This window comes from Opisthocomus hoazin, chromosome 2 (genome assembly GCF_030867145.1).
Source record: "Opisthocomus hoazin isolate bOpiHoa1 chromosome 2, bOpiHoa1.hap1, whole genome shotgun sequence".
Lineage (NCBI taxonomy): Eukaryota > Metazoa > Chordata > Aves > Opisthocomiformes > Opisthocomidae > Opisthocomus > Opisthocomus hoazin.
In genome coordinates, this window is record NC_134415.1 from 89,378,073 (window position 1) to 89,384,096 (window position 6,024).

The following is a 6,024-nucleotide window of genomic DNA, read 5'->3' on the forward strand; positions in this document are numbered from 1 at the left end:
GGGTGATACCACCACTATCAGTACAGCTTCGCTATGGTTTATGGTATGATCCCATATAGTACGATTCTGCTTGGAGGCCGTATCCACACTGCAAGTAAAGATTTTTCAATTGTAGCCAACAGTGCAGTCATTCTCTTCACAGGCATCCTACAGTCTTTATTATTACATTTCAGGGATTTGTTTTTTCTCTGCAAATTTGAATTTTCACAATGAACTTCCCTTCTGACACAGGGAACTGGTTGAGGAAACCTAGCTAATCAAGCAGTTTCTTAGGTGCTGTGATGCACCTGGAAATTGTCTTTCCCCACTCCTCCCCTCCCATGTAGGTCATCAAAATAAGACACAAGAAAAAAAATCCAGCAAAAATTGTTGTAGCCAATTTTCCTCACCTTTAAAGAACAATGTCAGATCTTTTGTCTAACTTCATATGGATTTTATTGAGAGCAGATATCAAGTTGTTGGAACTTCACAGGTTGGGTGGGTGTAAAGATGTTCACACATTAAAATGTTTACTAGGAAACGTTACATCTCAAGCTAACAATGCCCAACCCGGTTTTCAGAGCTGATACAGAATAGTTCACCTTCAGTAAAGTGAGAAGTAGAGGATTCCACAGAGCGAGCTCCGAAACCTGGAGTACTCAAGAGGCCAATCACGAGGGGGTGACACTTGCTGATTGCTCTGCACCACTTCCCCTGCAAGGTGACTGAATGATGGCAACGCAGCAGTTAAGCAACGGAGCTTTGGGTATATTTGCTGCCTTGCGAACGGCTGATCCCTCACTGAAATTGATGGACTCCACAAAAATATACCCAAGTGAGATGCTAAAATGTGAATGCAGGAATAAAAGGGAAAGGACAGGTTTTAATTCCAAAGATGATAAGATAGCATTCCTCTAGCAGTAGGAATTATCGCTGCCTGTTCTGGAACAGAAAGTGAATGTAACCATTCAGGTTAAGAGAGGACGAGAAGAGGAGTGTAAACATATAACTCTGGCTCTATAGATGTGTTTGCTTCTGAAGTTATTTCTACCAGTATTTAAACAACTCCATCCTCATCTTTCCTTTACGACGGACAACGGGTGAGAGTAGTTATAGGAGAGGTCTAATTCCAGCTTGTTACTCCGAGACGCTTCCCCTCAGATCCGCACTGGCAGAACGGCAGTGTGAACATTGACATAGTGAATCTTGTTTATAAAGCAAAGAAGCCAGTCGAGAGCCGTGAAAACCAGAGTTTCTAAGAAATCAGCCAAAACTACTTTCCAACCTTGTCATAGCAATGTGCTTCCACTTTTTTTTCCTTCTCTGGTCTTATTTGAGCTCTGTGTAACGGAGTATTTCAGTTTACTGTAAGAGTGTAATCTTAAATATCAATGATGTAATTATTTCCAATCTACTAGTGTACTAGAAGTTCTAGCATTCTAGTATACTAGCCCAGGATAGTAGAAACATACTAGTTTTAGCATAGAGTGTACATACCTGAGACATTTCTCATTATACCAACTAACTATTGTTTTGTCTGTTCAAATATTTTTATATGGTTATTTCAAACAATATAAATTCATGCATGTAATCAGTTAGAACCAGGTGAAAATACACCATTTCTCTTGGAAGAAGTTTCTTTATTTCTTGTTTTAGTTACTCCTTTATTTTAAAGTTCACTTGACCATTTGCCGCTATTGAAATCACTTCTATATTAAATTTATGCCAGGTTTTCAACAACTGTGATTTGAAAAGGCAGAGTTAAATCTTAAATTTCTTGTCAAAAACAGTTAAATGCTAAGATCAAATACCCCTGGGTTTAATTCACGTTGCTTCAAGCCTGACAGGGACCTGCCTGCTCCATGCTGCCCTAGGAAGAACTATTTTTCTGCCGCTTACCTTAGCAGGAGGCCCTTGGTTAGTCTGCCCTAGAGCATTGCAGAAGGAGGACGCAGCACTGCTGGTTGCTATAGCTCAGGAAGCTTCCTTCAGTAGGGCTAGGACATCTTTTTTTTCCCCGAAAGCCAAAGCACAGACACGATACGCTGAGCAGACTTCTTACTTCTTTGTAGCTGGGTGCCAAGATCAGTCAGTCTAAACTATCCGTGCATCGTTTAAAAATCATCAGATGATAGGATGGTGCCTCTAGCCAAAATTATCATGCAATTATTTTAGTCAGTGGCATCTAACAAAGCCGTTCCCTTGAGGGCTGACCTGTACCACAACAGTTTGCAATGTCCCTATGCCTTGTTTTAGTCAGTTCTTCAAACTACTCCTCCGCCCAGCTTCCAAATGAAATTTTGTTTTGTAAAATGGCTAAATAGGCACCCTTTACAGTACGATAGCTTCTTACGTTTTCTTTACATTCCATTAGTTTCGCTTCAAATCAATGTGCAAGGATCGATCGGTCACGTCCGATTTCATACTCTGCTGGCTGGTGAGTTAATTTGGGATGCGTTAGGCTGAGTCTTTGAAAATGGAGGCTACAGGAACCGAGACTCAAGGCTTCAGTTAGAAACACAGGTTTTGGGCACGGTAACCCTTCTTCACCTGGCTTAAAGAGCCACCCCCAAGCCCACTCAGAATTGGTATATACGAGATACAAGGTTTAAAAAAGGAAGGCGAGTTGCCAAAATGGGATTTTATGAGAAACCAGGGCCACAGGAGCTGAGGCTTTGATACGAAGAGTTTCTGTTGCCCGGTCCTGCCCAGGCTGAAATTTTACGGAAATCCCAAATATCCATTTTTTCAGTGGCTTTCTTCCAGCCTCAGTCTAACGCAGCAGATGTATGGTGAATGCATACATTACAAATGCTTTAAGGGCAGCGGTGCTACGCTTTCTGCTCCTGAAAGATGTGTCAACATTCATCCAAACCACCCAGACCTCCATGGGCCTTTCTCAGCCATGTGCTCGTGCTCTCACGCCCATGTGCTCTCATGTACTTGTCACTAGCATTTTATTTTCATGTCTCTGCTTTCAAATTCAGTCACCAAGTCCCCAGGTCTTTACCTTGCTGCTTCAGCTGTCTCCGAGCTCTGACCCAGGCCTGGGAGCCCTGTGCTGCCTCACCAGAAGGTGTTGTTCACCCGGCATCTCCAGCAGCTCCAGGGTGTTTCTCAGGAGCACCCTCCTCTGCCTACCGTGAGAACTTGAGAACCAGGCAAGAGCTGCAGCACCTGCAATTTATCCATCCTGTCGGAGAGCACGCTTTGTCACTCGCTGCAGAAGCAGCTTGTTCCTGGCCCAGCACACCTCCATCCCACCACTAGTCCCCCTCAGCAGGTCACAGCACCAGGCTGCCTACCTCGCTCTGCCCTCAGAGTAACTGGTTGAAGGCTCTGGTTTCCTCAGTGGACAGGGGAGGTTACAGTAGGCTGCTTAGGGACAATTTGCCATGTTTCTGCTTTAGCAGCAGAGTAATTGGTGGTGTTAGACCGATCCTGCGAGCTCGTTAATGGACTGTACAACTAATTGTACGTGGTAGGGAAGCAGGGCCAGGGCACAGAGGTGGTGGGAGGAACCGGGACGAAGAACAGGAGCACGGTGTAGTCCTTTGCATTTGGAGATGAGCAAGAAACTCTGGTGGCTGAGGAAACGTCCTTGCTATAAGCATCTGCCATAGGTGAAAAACCAGCTTGGTGTGAATGCTAACAAGCAGCAGATGAGAGTGTGTGTGTGTGTGTGTGTGTGCGCGCGCACACATCAACGTCTGAAATTGAACTTCTGAACTCGAGCACAAGCACATTTGCTAGCTGCAGCCAGTACAGGCTGGCTGTAAATTGTATTAACTCTTGGACTAAGCCAAAGCGGCACATCTGAATCCTCCGGGAGACGCAAGACAGAACCACCACCAAGGAGACTGACCGCACGTTGTGCTTCTGCATGTAGCCTACTTCAGTTTGAAAAACTAAGAGTGCTGGAAAGAAGAGGTGTGTCAAAAAGATGGGTTTTGGAATTAGTTTTGGAAAGAAGGGAGCCTGGAAAGCAGGTGAAGATTGTGGCTAGAGGGAAGATCCTGGTGTTCAGAGAGATGGATGGTGACAATGCCAGTGGATGCTCAGGGACCTCAGTGGGTGACATCTGCGATGGGCAGCTGTGAGCAGCGGCACAGCAGGAACCAGCACAACTTTGTGCCCGACCTCCCCAGACCAGCAGCGACCTGCCTGCCGGGAAGCGGAGCCCCAGGGAGCACAGTGCTGGGGCAGGAGCGTGAGACAACCAAGCCGGGTAGCAGCTCTGATCTTCTCGGTTCTTCAATAAACCCCAGCATCCAAATCCAGTAGGGGGTCTTTACTCTGCCTTGCCTGTGACAGCACCTAAATCATAAGCGGCAGCTATGACAAAATGAGTTCTGAAAATACACCTCAAAATAGTAGATCCAAATACACCTTCTATAGCATTGCAGCTTCTGATGTTCTCATGTCAGGGATTTGAAAACCAGAAAAGGATATATGTGGGAACTTACTGTAATCTTTGTGTAACACAGACAGTAGCATTGCCTTGCACTAATATATTACTACCCTGAGGTTCAGAACAGCTAATGTTTACGGGGTCAAACCTGCTTCAAAGACCACATGCTTTCTGACATCCCACCAAAGCCAGCACAAAACTCCGATGCCAGCGCATGTGGAACAGGGAGCGGGACAACCGGCTGCGGCTGAACCAGTTCCGGCACACGCACACTGAAATGCCAGGATGGGACTGCAGAATTTTACCACCTGTAGCCAAAACCACTCCATGTACAGTGTAACCCGAGTGGCTAGAAACCCCTTGGTTTATTAAAAAAGTCACCTCTCTTGAACTTGCAGATTTTTCCACTTTACTGGTGCTAGACTCGCTCCTTCTGGGGCAAGTTACCTTTCACAGGAAGATGAAGGCCACCTTACTTTACAATGTGAAATAAAACAGGCCAGGGACGCCTCTGCAGCCCTCAGCACTGGCACAGCTACACCCTTGGCTGCCCACATCCAAACTGCCTATGGAGACCTGTCCCCGCTCCATGCAGCTGTCTGAGCTGTGTCAAGGATAGCTGCACAGTTCGGACTGGGCTAATTATCAAAAACCATACTAATTAACTTAATAGTATGGACAACTATGTTCCAGTTTGCAGATTCAAGCCATGGGCCTCTTCAGTTTAACAAGAGCTGTGCAACTTCCTTCCTGTTAAAGTATTTCTCTGTTTATTTTTTTCCCCACGTTATCCCTTGTGACTCAGATGGGTTTGCTTTTGGTGGTGCAGCACAGGGCTTTCAAACTCTGATGGGAGAGGAAGTGCCAGCCGCCACTGAAACTTTATCCCCCTTTCCCATCAAAGCCAGTTTTGCTCCTGAAATGCCTCTTGACTGATTTCACAGATTTGAAGAAATCCTTAAACCTATTTTTTGGCATGCTTTATTACTGCTGGCTCCCTTCATGAAGACAAATTGCCGAAGATTATTCTGCAGCTGGTTTCAGAGTGAAGACAATTAGAGGAAAAACTTAATGGAAACAGCTACAGGTTGCTGAATTGACACGTAGAGAAGTGCTTTCAGTCCAGTCAACTACTGTATGTAGGCAGTTGGCTGGCAACAGACTATGCCTTAGAAAGAATCCCTCAAAATTCAACACCCGATGCTCTATGATTTCACCATTATGCACGTCTCCATAAACCCTGCTTACTGAATTTCCACCTTGAAAAATTTTCCAGCACTCATGTCCATTAAGAGCTTTTAAACTGAATCCTGCAAAAGTGTGTGCTGGATCGAAGCAGACCTATTCTTCAACAGCAAACTGGAGTAAGACTCTCAAAGGGCTGCCAGCAACGCTCTTCCAGTGAAAAGCCTCAGAGACAAAAAGGTCTTTCTCCTTTGTAATATTCTATTCAACACTAACCCAATGTTTCTAGAAAAGAAGAGGAAAGTTTTAAGTTCTAATTCATAAGTGGTTTAAAGGTTTTTGTAGTTTGTGAGATTGTCCAATTTCTGATCCAGTCACGTCCACTAAGAAATAAGCAGTAAGCGTTGGGAGCAGTAGTTGCATCAGAGCAGCAGCCGATTGCTTCCATG